The sequence below is a fragment of the Heliangelus exortis genome, chromosome 3, assembly GCF_036169615.1.
Source record: "Heliangelus exortis chromosome 3, bHelExo1.hap1, whole genome shotgun sequence".
Lineage (NCBI taxonomy): Eukaryota > Metazoa > Chordata > Aves > Apodiformes > Trochilidae > Heliangelus > Heliangelus exortis.
The window spans coordinates 22,054,996-22,071,936 of NC_092424.1; the positions used below are offsets into that span (position 1 = coordinate 22,054,996).

Sequence of the window (16,941 nt, forward strand, 5' to 3'; positions counted from 1 at the left end):
CTCCTCCGGCAGGTTGTCATCACTCCTTGCCTCTTGCACTTGCACCGTCCTCCCCTGCCATGCACTAGGCAGGGTTCCAGGCTCCAGCTGGAGAATACTGACTTGATAAGATTTGATTTGCAAAGGCATTTCACAACACTTGTTCACCCAAACAAATTAAAGGTCCTGGATCTAGGGACGATAAGTAAGGGCAAGATAGATCCTTTTGAAGCAAACTGCTGGCAAGTCACCTATAGTAAATATACTGTTTCCTGCCAAAATCCCCTGCTGAGGAAAAAGTTTGTGTAAATTCAGCTGCTCATCCCGCGACTTCCTGAAATAACAGCTGACATGTTTTTGGCTTTTGGGACCCTTAAACATACAGGCTCCTGATCCAATTTTGTCAAATTAAGCACTCAACAGGTATGTAGGAGGCTTTATCCATCTCTTCAGGCCTCAGGCAAACAGATGACACCAAGGATGAGAAGAATGTTGCAGCTCCTACTCCTTTGGTCTGACCATTTTTCTTGGACTCTCAACTGACACGTCCAATGTGCACACCAGGAACAAGAGCAAAAATCCATCTCCCATGTAACAGTGTTTGGTTTCCAATAAACAAACTGCTCAAGCTGACCTGGGAGAGAAGAGTCTCTGGACCAGTTCCATGCTGTGGTGCCTATCATAATGAAAATTCCCTTTTTCTCCCTGATCTGTTTTCTCAGTAGCTACAGACAGGTGGGAATGAGTTGTCTCCTTTCTGCAGGCTAGCAGTGCTTGATGGTTACAGCTATACCTATAGAATGGTTTGCCATTCCATCCCCTCTGTCTGAAATCATGTTCAGTTTCACATCTCACAGCACATCACTCATCTCATCCATCCACGAGGCCGTAGCTGGAACTGCTTAAAAAAAAACAAACAAAGCACACTGCACAAGGAGGAGACTCATGGTGACATACTGAGAGGTTTCCTGGGTGCTCAGTGAAGATGGCTGTGCTGTCTGCTTTGGATTGAGGGGTGGGGAGCATCTTTTGCAAGCTGCTATCTCTCCTGGAGGATAGGCCAGCTTCTCTGACCTGCTCAGCCACAGACCCCTCCTGAAGCACTCAGAGAGGTTGAAGCCAGGCTGGGTTTGGCTCCAGCTCTTCTGGCAGCTTCATACTGAAAGGAAACCACTGAGGGGACACATTCAGTTTCCGCTCCATGTGCCCACTTAAACCATTCCAGAAAAATAATCTCTACCAAATGTACTTTCTTTCAGAAGCAGCAGAGAGCCTGCTCTGTGAATCCCAACAACGATGTGCTCCTTAAAAACTTCCTTCTATGCTGCAATGAAAGTGCTCTTGAGGAACAGGTCTAAAAAAGGAGATATGGTCAAACGCCCAACAGTTATTTGGTGGAAAAAGGAATGCACAGTCGGGCACACCACTCTTTCATTAGGATGAAGGTGCTTCATTCTTGCTGGAAAATGCTCAAAGTACAAACTCTTCCTGAGCAGAGGACAACAGGCAGGAATGCTCTTCACTCCTCACATGATGGAAAGGGTGCCCGAGGACCACATGGCAGGTCCCCAAGAGAAGGCCATGTCTGAGGTGGACCTCTGAGAAGTGTGAGAGACTGGGCTGAAGCTCAGCACTGTTACCAAGAGTTCCCAGCCTTGCTGAAGGTAAAAGGGTTTCATGCAGTGCCAGATGCAATAAGGGACTGTGCTGCTACAGTGGCCATATTGTCCATGCCCATGTTCAGGCACAATTCCTCATGTATTTAGGGAAAACATGGCCCTCGACTCACTAGGTAGGTCCAGTGCTCCACACTTCAACAAGAAGAAACGCTTCTAGCTATTCCAAAATGAGGCACTTCAATCATTCTTTTAGCTGGAAATATAAGTGAAGTCAAGATCATAGTTTCTATGTCAATTAATCAGCTTCTTCCAAAGGGAAAACCCATGCCATTTGGAAAATGTTAGCCCATTATACATAACATGCTGTCCCCCAGAGACCTTGCAATTATGGCCTGAGACAACCTGAAGCAGGAAGGCAAAATAAACCCCAGGTTCAGAGGTAACAACTAAGCAAGCAGAGCAGAAATTTGAGTTCAGCGCTGTCCTGACCTGTGCCAGAGGGGAAAAGTTTGTTGGCAAATTTCAAAATTAGACTTTAAAAGAAGAGCTACTTAATATGAACCAAGAAGCCATGCTGGGCTGAAAAATTATGAAATAGCCCTTTGCATGTTCCTGCCTTCCCCTTTTATGCATAAGTCATAAATAATTAACCGGCTCTTTGTCTTCAGCCTCTGATGAATTCTGGGGTGTAATAACAGGAGTAGCCAATGGTATCTCAGCTGTTCTCTCTTCAGACAATGCTGGGCTCTTGCATGTAATCGCGTGATGGCACAGAGCAGGTTCTCCCTGTCCACCCGATCAGGTTTCCATCCTGTCCTCCTCCTGTGCACGTAATTATCTTCTAGACTCACGTTCATGCAAGCAATAGGCTGCTCAGTGTGGTACAGACTGGCAGACCTGTTAAGGCTGGGCTGTAATTACACAGTGGATGGCCTTTGGCAGCAGTCATCAGTGCTGGTCAGTAAAAGCAAGCAAGTAACACCCTGTAGGCCAGCTTTCCTACTAGGCCTCTTTATTATTTTTGTGGTCATGAATCACATGGGAGTACTGAGCAGGTAACATCTCACATACAAGTGTTGGGCCTGAAGACCAATGGAGCAGACAAACCCATCTTTTCTTTGGCTGTAACCTGAGCCACCCTTGAGAGACACGGCAGAGTTATCACCCCTGTGGCAAACGTCCTGGCAGCCAGGCAGGCTGGGAGCTGGGCAGCACGCCTGCCAGCATCACATCTCCCTGGGCTCATGAAGCTGTATTTGGCAGAGAAAACTGTTCTCCTGTAATTTTGTTGAAGGAAGATACAGCTCATGAAGTTGTGGCAGGCAGTTCATCCTGAAAATGTCTCAGATCTCCATTGCCACCCATCTCGGTACAGCCTGGGTGTCCATGAGCTGCAGGAGACCATCAGCTGGTCACCTGCCATGTTCACACCTGCAACTGATGCTCTGTGACATGAAGAGGCAAGGCCTCAGGTGGCTGGTGGCCAGGAACCCTGGCCTGTCATCCCCAAAATGGCTCCTGGGGGTCAGACATAGCCAGAAACCTTCCAGGCTCACACAAGCAATCCCATCATCTTCCTGCTGACTGCCCAGATATCCCCACACTCTGAGTACCCAGACATTCCCATTCTCTGTTCCAAGATACATTATGCCTGGAAAATTCCTTGAGGTCCTCCCTGCATGTCCCATCCACAGCAGCATCCCACCATGACAAGGAGTTAGAGAGCTGCCAAAGTAACTGAAACACAAGACACAAGGTGTGTGAATAAATCTGATCTACCACAACTGTGGGCAAGCACACTTACAAGCAATAAAGATCAGGACACCAAAATAACACAAGTCTCATACTTTCCCTGTAAACTGGTACTGTTTTAAAGGAACTTGTGTGGGCCTCCTCCATCAGATGATTGCTCCCTTCTGGAAAACAAGGGTATGTTGACCTGCTTTCTGATATCCTCATTCATTTTGGAGAGATATATCACAAACACACATGTAATTTTGTCCCTTGATGCCGTGTCTCAAAGCTTCAAGACTAGAAGAATCCACCAACCCAAGGAACCAGCAAGGGTAGGACTACTGTGTTTCACTTTTTATCAAACCATTCACCTGTCCAAAGCTCAGGAAGGTCCACAGGGCATGTTGCACATCTTTGTCCACCTCCTAGAAGCAGGTTGAAAGCTACAGTCATCTTGGAATGGTATTGGAGACTGATAAAAATCACACCATTGTCTGCAGGTGCCCACGTTCCATCTGAGGGGGATGAGGTGGGGAAAGGCTGCCTGGATGCAGCCAGCAGACACTTCTGGTGTGGGCAACCCACCACAGACTGGCAGAGAGAAGTGAGCTTTCTGGGGAAGGAGATAAAGTATACCTGTCAGGGAGACCTTGGCCAGGGTGAGACAAGCAAGCTTTACTTTTAGATCTTGGAGAATGATCCAAAAAATGAAGCACAAAGGCTGACCTGAAGAGTTGCACGAGACATCACAGATGAAGTAGCACAAAACAGGTACAGCCAGTCCACATCTCCCGCCCTCACCCACACCCTTTGTCCTCCCCTGACTGCTGGCTTTGCAGAGCTTGCATCTCCATAGCTCCCTTCTGGGAGAGGATGGCTTTCAACCTTCCCCTCCACCTCATGGCAGCATCTTCTCCCCACATCTCCCCACTCTGCCTCTGCCTTTCCCACCTTTCTCTCCCCCTGAGAAGGCAAAAGCCTTTTTGCCTGCCATGCTTTTGTTTGCCCCAATGCCATTTTGTGCTTCCCCACCAAGGTGTTTCTATTTCACCCTTCTTGGTGATGGGAGAGCCAAAGGCCACAGACCTCCCAGTCGACTCTGCTGCCCATGGTCTCTGCTGTTGAGTAATCCAGGCCACGGATCCACCCCTGGCTGCTCTCCACCATCACCTCAGGATGCCTGCAGATGGTCCCCAGCTGGTAACACAAAGCTGTGTGGACACCCAGGTACCTTCTGGCCCCTTCCTGGCTTCTGAAAGGGCTCCTGTAGACAGCAAGGAAGGAGATGCAAAATTCCAGTGGTTAATTTTCCCCTGCCCTTTCATTGCATATTATAAGCCTTTCATGAAAACAAAGAATTAAACAACAAATTAATAAAACAAAATGAACATAGACATGACCTCAGCCTGGCTGCTCAGAGCAAGAGGCGGTGTCTGGACCTGACCGACAAAGATTGCTACACCTATGCCCCAGCCCAACGAGTGGCATTTTATAGCATAGTCAGGGAAAAGGCAGAGTCCATGCTGCATGTTGTTAATGTTTTTTTTTGTGGAAGAGCAACACTACATCCCTCATTTTCCAAGTTTTTGTGGGAGGCATATGGGTTTGACTGGGTGGTGTTTACCTCACCACTGAAGGTGGCAGTGAAATGTCTGTGTTCCACCCAATAAACTAACCATGTTTTTCTTTCAGAACAAACAAAACCACATTGGGATCAAAACCTGCACTTTCCTTTGGTGGAGGCAACACCTGACGTGTCCCAGCTAAACTAAACACACCTCTCTCCAGCTTTCTCCTTCACTCTGCATTCACTGCCCCTGGCAATTCTGGGACTCCCAGAGTGACACGGATACGACGTGAGGACCTGTGCAAAGTCTCTCTGCAAACAGCAAAGACTTCTGTTGGATCCCAGGCACACACATGAAGGGTGACCTCAGCTTTGGGAGTGCTCAGCCATGGAGGTGGGTGCTCACCACAAGTGCCCAAGATTTGCCCCAAGCAGGAACTCAAATTGTTGGGACAAACACCTCCCGTGCAGGGAGACAACAAGCAGAGGGCAGGTGATTACTGTGGGCTAGGGAGTGTATCCACCTCAAAACTGCTGTTGACTGCAGATGTATGATGAAACATGTCACCATTGTAGACAGACGTGTACATAGTGATGTCTGATTCAGATCACTACTAATTACTCTGGCAAAGTATTTGAGGTGCCTCTGAAAGCCAACACCCATTGAAAAAGCATGATTCTTCCTGAAGTGATGTTCTGATACTGATTGCAGCTTGGGTGGATCAGCTTGTACTTACCTTCTCTCCTGAAAAGGGGGTTACAACTTCTTCCACCCCCGAGCACCCATGATAAACCCACTCACTGCTCTATCATAAAATTTTAAAGGAATATCCTGAAAGCAAGTAAATTTGAGAGTACTGAGCTCTACATAACTGCTCTTGGGGTACGGGTTTTCTGACAATAAATTCACTCAGAAACTGAGGGGAAAAGTATGTGAGTTGTGCCCTTGGCAAGGAAGAGGGAAGATGCAAGTTCTGCCCCCCTGCCCATGCAGAGAGACTCCAAACAAGACAAAGCAAGAAAGAGTGAGACAAGAATCAATGACAGACATGAAAGGCAAGAGGGAAATATGGCTAAATACTGGGGGGAGGTAAGGGGAGAGAAAAGATTCACAAAGACAAGAACAGTCTCTGGTGAGAGAGTTGGTGAAAGAGCAGTAGTGATGTACCCTCTACTCTCAGGGAAGAAGCTTTACCAGTGACAGGAATGAAAGGATCAAGAGGCCAAGGGGCCAGTGTCAAAACCCTCCAGGAAGAGATGTGCACTTTGGGCACCTCTTCTCTGTGGCAAGGCACCCTTTCCAAACAGGCCACCATGTCAACTCCAGCCTCTGGCCTGCAGCAGGGACCTGGGAGATGTGAAGGCCACCCTGAGCCAAGGCTCCCTATGTGCCTCCAGGGCTGGGTTCATCTTCCCCAGCCACCTCTGTGTAGCAGACACTGTGAATGGAGAGGCAAATGCCAATTCTCCTGAACCCTTCCAGAGCTTTCAAACAGGCCAGTGTTCTGGGGAGCAAGTATTTAAACATATTTGTAATTTATTTTTAAAGATTGGAGAAGCCTAGGCAAACAGCTCAGTAAAGTGGTGTGAATGACCTCCCTGGTTTTCTAATTGGCATCTCCTTAGCATTGCAGCATTGTTCCTCAGCACAAGTATTAGCACTAGCAAAAGGTCCAACCAAGACATTCAGCAAAAGCAAGGTCACTAGAACAAAACACTTGCTATCACCAAAACCACCTTGCCTCACCACATAACTGTGCCTCAAAAGACACCGACTCAAACCCGATAAGAGATGAAATGTCAGAGGTCACAGCACACATTTCTCAAGAGCTCCCCCACTGATCCCACCACCCTGAACCTCAGCCTCTTAGACAATTTCTAGTTCCTCCAAAGGAATACTCCCTGGTGTCCTTGGATTTCACCCCCTGTGTCTGTGTGAGGCTTCCACATTACCAGAGTTGTGCCATCAGGCATTTGCAGCATGGCATTTCTCATACACCTCCCTGCCTCCTCCTGGGCTCTACTCACTGCTCTTAGACTACTGCCAATTGCAGCAGGGATGAGTATGTGAAAAAATTGACAGTCAGCTGTGGAAATAACCAAATATTTTTGGTTAAGAGAAGATTGGCAGTAGTTCAGAAAGGATACAGAACTTGACATTTCAACTGCAGAAGCCTATCCCACACAAACGCTGTGTTTTTCCATCACACTGCTCGCATATTTGTTTTCAGACTTCTTTTCCAAAAAAGAAAATGGAATTAATGTTTTTTCATCAGATTTCCTTTCTTTCTTCTTACTATTTTTTTAATTAAAAAAAAAAAAAAAAAAAAAAAAAAAAAAAAGCATCTTAGTATCATTTGTGAAGAAAGGGCTTGCATTCTGGACCTTGAACTGTGGACTGGTGCAAGTGGCCATGGCTGAAAGGATACCCTCATTCAAATATTGTACTAAGGTCACGAAACACAAGGAAGCCAATTAAAATACTTTCATCATTGCTATGGTAAAGATTTGGGGAAAAAAACCAGCATTTTGCATTCCTGCTACATAAGAATCAATCTAAGTCCCATCACTGAAGCAAAGACTGTTTTTTTGCTGATATGGAAAAAAGAAAGTGGGAAAGCACACAGAAAAAGCACTACTAAGGGAGGGCCTGATCCAGCTGCCCATCTGGATGCTCTCTGGGAAAATGGCAGGACCATGCTCCAATAGACAGAGTCGAGCAGATGTCTGCAGGTGGCCTTCAGAGCCATTACAAAGTTAGGAAACTGAAGAGTTGGACTCAGAAAGAAAGGAAAAGCCTTTGGCTGAAGCTGGAAAAGTGCTTCTTGACCTTTAAAAAATTGTCCCTCAAAGCTCCCCATGAAATCTGAGCTGGAGTCTGGATGTTTTTCTAGAGCAAGTGATGCCACAGGTGTTATAAAAACTGGAAAATGAAGGTTGGAACAGGATGGCTCGTTGATGATAAATCATCATGACACTTCTTTGCACAGAAACCAGGAAGTTTCTCTTCTCAAGTGTACCAAGGTCTGCAGGAGGAAATGATTGCATACACAGGTACTGAGTCTATTACAGATAATTATATCTCTTTTTCCACTGAGGTAATCTTCACTCTTTTGCACTTCAGCTTGGGTGATAGCTTTCAACACCCCCGTCATCATCATAAAAGGAGTGTCCAAAGTCCTGCAGGGATTGGGAGAGGTGAACGTGGGGCATCAGCTCTGCCTCCTGCCCAGGAGCATCAATGGCCCCTGGCAGGTGACACGCAGCATCCAGCCTGGGCTGGAGTAATATTCAGATGAGCCAAACCAACAGGTTTCCTACTCCTGGAGCAAAATAAATCTGCTGAGTTTTTAAATAGATTTATATTTGAAATTGAAGAGCTAGCATGGAGGAGGAGCTGGGAGGATCAGCGAGGCTGCCAGTGCAGACTACTCTTGCTGGGTAAAGAGGGAACAGCAGTCCCATCCTATCTCATCCCATCACCACTGACATTTGGGGGAACCCAGGAGTGCTTATCCCTGGAGAGGGTGCAAAAGCAGGGGAGCGACTGGCCCAGGCACAGTGAGGAACAAGGGATCACCAGCAAAGGATCTCACCCTGCACTTCTCATGCTCCCTGTGTCCTCACACAGGGCCCTCTGGGTCAGACCAGTACAAGACAAGTAGATGTCTACAAATGCAAATCAGGCACAACATGGTATTTCCCAAAGCATTTGCATGCCAGTCACCTACATATTCTTAAAACTCCACCCTTCCACTTATGCACACATTGGTTTCTCCATTTCTAAAATGGATACATTAATTACCCACCTCTCTGTAGGAGGAGAGGAGGAGATACCTGGCGTGCCTGTGCCAGCACAGCACCAGCACTGGGTCTCCCTCTCCTTGCAGCTCCACTCGCCAGGTGATGCTATCTGCCCTGTCAGCACCTGCAATTCCTCTGCTAGTTTTGGGAGAGAAGGGACACCCCACCTCTGAGTCTAGCCCTGTTTAAGACTGTTTCCTGGGATGATGCCTCCTGACTATTTCCTCAATATCCATGGCTTTGTGCCTTGGGGAACCTTGAGGCTCCCCAAGCTGGTAGCACATCCAACTGTCCTGTTTCACACGACAGGGACTTGCCAGAAATACCATAAGGTCATGTTCATGCATTGCAGGGCAACAAAATCTGTGTAAGCACCTTTTAAAGGAAACCTCAAGCCTCCCATTGAGCACCCCAGTGATCACTCAGCTCCGGGAAATCAGCCCAAAAAGCAGCTCTGCACTTGCAGGACTGCCAGCTTTCTGTACTTCCCCTTCATAGCTAAGCCATGTCTGCATCCTGGCTTGGCACTACTCATTTCTCACAGTAAGAGAACATCATGAAAACCTGAGAAAAATAAGCAGAAATGTATTCTCACCCATCAACAGAAAGCAGCCCAGCATTAAAATGACCTACTGGATTGTGCTTCACATTCGATTTACTCAAACATAAAATCTCATTTTCCTTTAGATCAGAAAGTAAGAAATGTATGGACAAAGGGGTTTTCACTCCAGAAACAGGGAATACCAAAGAGAGATCCCCCAAAGATTTTTCAGGCTGAACTCAGCAGTTAAAAAATTAGGACACAAGTAGGAATCAATACACACAAATAAACACTTTAGCTGATCATCCAGATCCTCCTGGCAGGCAATCCATCATGTGTGGTAACTCTGACACTTTTGAAAACTTGTGCAAATATAAGCAGTAGGCAGCACAGTGAGCTGCACTATGAGGCAGACACACAGACTGTGGGCAGAGCTGCTCCTACCTCATCTAAAAATACCCAGGCCAAAGAGGGAGCTATGAAGACTGAGGTTGCAGTGTAACTCATACAGTGGGCTCACAGTATAAAATCCCCACTGGTTGGGTACACCTCCCAGCATAAGAAGTACCATGAAGATGGCAGTGCAACAAGAAGGCTGACACTCCCCTCGGCTGCTGCAAATGCAGTTCATTCCTTACAGCTTCTCAGGGATGTGCTGAGTGTTATTGCCCTAAATGAGCAGGAGCACTGCAGCTCGCTTATTAACACATCCCTTGGGCTACTGGGCTCACAGGAACTCTGCAGGGCATGGTGCAGACAGACTCTGCTTGGCTTTGGATCTCTTTGCTCATCCCCATCAGGCTCATTTTGAAATACAGCACAGCATATGGCAGCAGCACAGTGGTCCTGGGTTTTTCCCCTCGCAGCAGGAATGACACAGAACAGCCCTGCAGTTTTCACTCATTCCATGGTGCTGCCTCCCAGGAGTCTGCTACCAGTGTTTTTTCTCAGTGAGGCACTTAAGAAAAAATTGTTTGGTTACCTAAACAAGCCAAGATACACAACACCCTGTGAAACTACTAACAGTGGAGAGTTGGGCTTGCACTGATTATATACAAAGACATCAGAGCCTGCAGCTTTTCACTGGGGAATGTAGTGGAGACCTGAGTCATGGGGTGCTCACAGTGTTTGCTGCAGCAGCAGAGCTCAGCAGCACCTTGCAACACCTCCACTGGCTCAGCCACTACGCCTGCCTGCAAGTTTCAGTGCAGCCCATCAGCATTACACTCCTGACTGTGTTGGAGGATTGAAAAATTGCCCATACTACCATTTCTTGAACAGCACATTGGCTTGTGGAGTATGTGCTTCAAATCCTGCAGCACATGGATGAGTGTCAGGGTACCCAGATACAGGAGCTGCAAGAAAAAAGATGAGTGCCCTGTTTATTAGAAGCTCCTAAGCAGGGTGTTTGTTCTGTTAGCACAGGGTAAGTATTTCATGTTCATAAATACCCATATTTTTGTCACCTAGGAACTTCACACTAGGTGTGATGGGTCTTTCATTCTGTAGCCTGGCTCCAAAAGGACTCAGCAGTGGGTGCTGATGGAAAGAGTGTGAGAAACAAGGCATGCACTACTGAGCCCCTCCTTGGGTGCATTCTCCTTTTCAGGAATTTGCCATTTTACTACAAGGTACACAAGGCCAGAGGCATATTTATGGTCAAAGATAGTTTATCTCCCTAGTTTATCTTGAGCCCCAGGGCCCTAAGCTGCACACACCACATCCTGGCCAGCAGCAAACCCACGGCCTCCCCTGGGCAGAACCCTAGGGGAAGAAAAATGAACACCAATCCTCAGGGCTACGGTAGGACTTGAGCCAAAGGGAGCTGCTAACAGACAGACAGCCCCCTTCCCAGCACTCCCCTCTCCCTCTGCAGCAAATATCTCTTTTCTTTAGCAGAGGTTGTCAGCCATGGGAGCAGAATTGGGCCAAAGAAACAAACAAAATTCCTGCTGATTTCTATGCTGAGCAGCAGGCCAAGGCCTGATGCTCCAAATACCCCCAGCAGACACCAATGCAGATTTTTTTCCAGCTGGTTCCTCTTGCACTGGAAGACAAAGTATTTCTCCAGCCTACTTTGGCTTCCAGAGTCTTCTCCTTGTAGAGAAAAGATGAGTAAAGACTTTGGAATCTATTTGTGGACCCTGGTCTGGTGCTGCTCCCTCCTCTCCCAAGTGATCTCACCAGTGAGCACCAGGAACCAGCCTGGGGCAGAGCCAAAGTCCTGCAATGGGCCCAGCTCACTGAACACTGCCTAAGACTTAGCAGAGCCCAGGGCTCAGGCTTCCTCGGCACTTGTTCCTCTGCAGAGTTAGCTCCTGTTTTGCTGACATTTGCAGCAGTAGAGAGTCTTTTGCTGATATACAGGTTTTACAGGGGTTATTATTAGCTTATTGAAATGAAATGGCTGTTGTTATGAAAAGCTTTGGTACAAAACCAGGACCTGAAACTGGTAGGACTTCATTTTCTTGATGGCAAATGTCAAGGCCCATTGTGCATTGCCCATATGCAAGTTAACGAGGATTAATGCACAGGCTGCACACCATTGCCACTATAAAAATGGCAGCAGCCTCTTCCCCGAAGAAGAAGGGGGAGAGATAGATGACCCTCCTTGGGGATCCCTGCCCCCCACTCCAGAGACCAGGACCCAGAGGTGATTGCTTGCATCTCAGCAATGAGCAGCCAGGGCTGATGGCCACAGACATGTGGCATCTGCCTGCTCAGGGATGGTAGTGGTTTGCTATGCAATATCTGCTCCTGGCAAATATGTCCAGTGTCTTTGTCTTACATCTTCCATGGCTGTCTTAATCCTGCAAAGCAACAGCTCTTATTATACCAGAAGCTAGAAAAGGGAGTCAAATATTTCCCAAACTCTTCAGCAAAGTTTATGCATATCTTTGCTGAAGGATTCAAGAAGCAGTAACACCACTCAGGAGAAACACAGCTGCAGTCACTACACAATCCCTCTGCCACCTCTGCAAAACACCATAGGAAAGCAAAGAGAAGAATGTATCCTGTAACTACTTTTTGTACCAAATCATCCAAGACCACTTAAGAAGTGAGTAAGTTCACTTCCCCAGCACTTAGTTAGGCTGATCTGCTCTTCCTCAGACACATGGGGACAGGGTCAGTTGCTGTCACAGAACCAGCAGACTTTTCAGGGCCCCAGACAGGTTCCCAAGTAGCTCCTCAGGAAGGGTATGAAAGCTGAGGATTAACTCCAGGAGCAGCTCTTCAGAGGATACTTCTGACTGGCTACTGCACCAGCAGGTCAAAGCTGAAGACCCTGCTGGTGTGGCACTCCAGGGGGGCAGGTGTTTGGGGTGATGTGATGCTTGGCACACCAGCTGGTTGAACCCATATCCACTCTGCAGGCTCCTGCCAAGAGAAACAAGGGCACTATGGTGCTCCGGGCAGGCTGATGCTCAACCCTGTGTGCCTCCCTGATGGATTCAGCCTGCGGAACTCTGACACAGCTCATCCCAATCCCTGCTTTGGGTCAATGAAAGAAGAGGGACCAGTGAAAGAGTTGACAGCTGGAGCCAGACCTGACAGTTTTTCCTCTGTTCAGATCTGCCACCACCGGAGAGCCTGGTTCAGGACTCTTTGAGTTTCCATTTAGACTCACAGAATTAGTTTGAATACAATAAGGCAGCTATCATGCACTTAATTTGTTTCACCCTGGCATACATCATCATTTAAAAGCCTGGAATGTTTATTGGTGGCAAAGAGGTATCGATTGCCTAGCCACAGGCAGAGTAAAAAATCATTGAGAGGAAAAAAAAACCAACCCAAACACCAACAAACAAGCAATGAAACAAACCAGAAAAATTGCTCCAGTGCCTTCTGCCACTCTGCTGTACACCACACTGCTTCAGCCTCCCCTGCATTCCAGCGTCCCTCAGGCGCTCCTTCCAAAGCACAAGAAATGGCCTTTCCCACTGAATTTATCAGTGAGTGGTTTTCAGCAGCTCCCAGGCGCTTTATCACCTTCCTGCAGAGGAACATAAAACACGGCCCTTGTCTCAGCCAGGGGGGCAGGAACAAATAAATAAGGGCAGCTCCCTGCAGCTCCGCCACCGGCCCGTCCACGCGCAGGAGCCAACCGCACTGTGCCGGGGAGCTCAAGCTGCGGAGTTCAGAGCCAACTCTGCTCTGAACTCCCCGACGCCACTGGATGTTTGGAGACAGTTATTTCCTTGTTAAGGTTTGCTCAACAGGAAAGCTGTTTCCCACCCCTGAAACTTGGTGAAGGGCTGATGGTCCATTGTGGTTCCCATAAAAGATTAATTTCCCGGCTCAATGGCAGCCACACGTTTTCTTGTGGTGGCGGCAATGCCAGCACTGCTCAGACTCTGTGGTCGGCTGCTCGCAGCTGGAGAGGTTTCATTTCAGCAAATTGTGTCTTAGAGCAATCACCCACACCACCAGAGTTGTGCAGCAGCCCTGTGGCAAGCCACACTGTCACCCCGTGTGCCACAAAACCCCTTGCACTGGTTTGTGCCACAGGCTGTGCTCAGGAGGAGTGTTGCCAGGGGGGCTGGCATCCTTTGGCAGGTGGCATCTTCTTGGGAGGTTGTGGGGTAGCTCCAGGAAGGGACCCACCACCAGGAGAAAGCGGGACAGATCCTGTGCTCTGGGTGCTAACTGGCACGGGGCAGGGAGCTGAGTGAAAACATCCAGGGAGAGTGAGCAGTGGTGGAGGGCTGGGTAAACTCCAGGGAGGCCACCGGCATGGTGCAGCACCGCTGCTGGCCAGGGCCTGCTCAAGACTTAGCACAGCAGTCTCCAGGCTGCTGCACTGCCCAGGGAGAGGGAGGGAGCCCCCGGGCTGCTCTGTGAGATAAGCGTGGGGCTGATCCCCTGCGCCAAGCCCCGGTAATCAGTGCTCCTGCACCTGCCCAGGGCCAGCCCAGCACAACCCTGCATGAGGAGTGAGGCTGCATCTGAGTGCTGCAGCTGGGCAAGGTGATTGCAGCCATCCATGAGGACTGCAGCCATGCACAAGGACTGCAGCTGTGCATGATGGTTGCAGCCATGCAAGAGGATTGCAGCCTTCCACCATGACTGCAGTCACACACAAGTCCTGCAGCTTTGCATGGTGATTGCAGCCATACATGAGGACAGTGGTGGTGTGTGGTGGCTGCAGCCAGGCACAAGGATTGCAGAGGAGCAGCCTCTCTGGGGGCAGCTGGCTCCTGCAAGCCCAGGCTGAGCAGCAAGGCTGCGCTCACCCATGCTGACATCAAATGGAGAGTAAGATCCCCACGCAGCTGCACTCCCGGCCATGTAGCTGACCTTGGGTCTTCCAAGCACTCTCCTTGCTGGAGCAAGAAGGATGTGAATTAGCACCTCCATAGGTTTTTTGCAGCCAGACTGGAAATCTGGCAGGCATTCCTCAAGGTTTTCGTTATTCTTATTTTGCCTGGGTTTAAAAGGAAAAAAGTGTAACGGTGCCACCCATATTTCAAAATGAAGAAATGTGGCTTGAAGAAACCTGGCAGCTCAGTCATGGGGAAGAATTTGTTGTGTTTTCAGCAAGCTCTACTTCTCTTTGCATCGTGGGGGGAAAAGAGAAAAAAAAAAGTGTTGTATTTCATCAGCCCAACTTTAGTGATTATCCCTTCCCAAAAGCTGTGGGTAATTATTTGGTTCAACATTTATCATTTAAGGAGTAATTCATGTGCTAATATGTATAATCCTACAGCACAGTTTAATTGCAAGATCTTAGCAGTTACTGTTGAACCGCAGTGTTGGGATTCATTTATCTCATTCTTCGATGAGTTCTAATTAGCCCCGTGAAAATAGCTGATTTTCTAGATGTTAGCAGCTCTGAAAGGCTTTAGCAAAAGCTATTGGGGTCCAAATGTTATGTTCTACTGAAAACATTGTAAGAATTTGAACTTGTAATTTCACTGACAAAAGGGGAAAGTATTTAAAAATAAAAAGTGATTTGAGTCAGGTGATATTTAAAAATATTTCAGAAAGTTAAAGCATGAAGAGAAAAAAAGTCCTTCCCCAAGTCTGTCACAGCAGTGAAACCACTACCAGCAGCTACACTACCAGTTTACAATGGTGTTTTTAAAGTTTGAGGGGAGGATGCAGATTCCTGCACTTGCTTTCACATCACTTAAAGGAGTAGAATTGAAAGCATACAAAGTATATTAACTGCTTATAAATGACCTGAGCCCTGTGTGCCTCAGTGACACAGATCTCATCTGTGCTTTCCAGTCATGCCATGTGAAACAGCATCTCTTCTGTACACCTAAGCTTGCTCATTCACTTTTTTTTCCCCAGATAGAATAGTAGCATTCCCAAAACAATCTCAGTCCTGTTTAAAGCAACCAAATATACTTTAAGGAGCCTCAACATGCCTAAAGGGTGTTAGGGAGCCTGAATTCTATGAAAAATCAGCTGGGACCTAGGCTCCTGAAGTACACAGGGTCTTAGAAGCATTTGGGGGTCCAGATGCTTCTGGGCCTCTCAGAAGCGTCTGAGCAGCATGTGAAGATGGTGGTTTGTCCTTACATTCTATGAGACATTTGGTCCACTGATATTTCTGCACACTGTCAACTCCCCTGGAGCTGTGAGCTGGACATGGTTCTTCCTTACCTTGAGGGAGGACAATAAGGGAGGACAATGGAGTGAGTGCTCTGCTTCAAAATAGCCATGGGTCTCTTCTAAAAACACAGCTCTTTCTTGCACCTGGTGTGCTGCAGACTTCTCCTGAGCACCAAGACAACCTCCTTCTTACAGTCACTCTGCTCCTGTCCACATGAGAAGCCGTGGATGGGGGAGTGATGTCTGTAGTATCTTTGCAGCACTGGCTGCCCACAGATCGTGCAGGGCTCTCATTTCACCACCTGACACAGAAAAGCAAAAAATAAAGAAGTGGGAAACATTATCAGCATGAAACTCTTTTGGATGAACTTCATCCAAAATTAAAACCAAACCGGAGGATTTTCAGCGTGGCAGGCATTTCCCTTAGCTTCCAGAAAAGAAAAATATGAGTCAACAGGCTAAAGAAATCACAGAAACAGGTGGCAAGAGATGCTGTATGGGGTTCAGTATTCAAACAGTTGTTCTGGTCCTTATATAGGCCTGTTTTAAAATGAACAAAAATACCACTCCATGTTTGCAATTGGTATACATTTGCTGCCTTAAAAGCAATGGACATTTACTGTGCTTTGTGATGGTTATTCATTTAATAAGACAGCCTCCTAAATCTCCTCTCTACAACCTTCAGGACAACTAAATCATGGCCAAATCAAAATTATATTTTAAGAAGAAACACTAACAAACAATAACAAAAACCCCCAACCAACTAAAAACCAAATAAGCAAACAAAACAAACAAACAAACCCACCAAAAAATCAACTCACATTATTTTGGTTGGGGTTACTTTTTCTTTCTTTTTTTTTTTTCCTCTGGCTCTTGTGCACATCAAAGAGAAAAAAAAAAATAAGAGAACTCTAGAGCCTAAACTGCATCTGTATCCCTCCTAATTGACCCACACAGGAGTCTGTCTCAATATCACTTTCAGGCTGCTTTAGCTACATAGCTTCAGGATACAAGAGGTTAAAGCATCCTGCTGTGTAGAAAGCTTTTACTTGAAAGGTCTAACAACCTTTCCTTTAGTCTGCAGAGAGGCACTGTGATCATACAACAGCTAAAGTCATGAGCTTGTTAATGCTAAA

The 16,941-nt window shown here is 47.3% G+C and overlaps 1 long non-coding RNA gene across 1 annotated transcript; it reads right to left on the minus strand.

Moving 5' to 3' along the window:
* Positions 1 to 3,357: 3,357 nt before the first annotated feature.
* Positions 3,358 to 16,103, minus strand: LOC139794258 (uncharacterized). The gene is made up of 4 exons (XR_011725053.1): positions 14,479 to 16,103; positions 13,068 to 13,238; positions 4,419 to 4,596; positions 3,358 to 3,945 (listed from the first exon to the last, which is right to left on the minus strand). It is a non-coding gene; the product is annotated as an uncharacterized lncRNA (long non-coding RNA).
* Between the last annotated feature and the right edge of the window lie 838 nt (positions 16,104 to 16,941).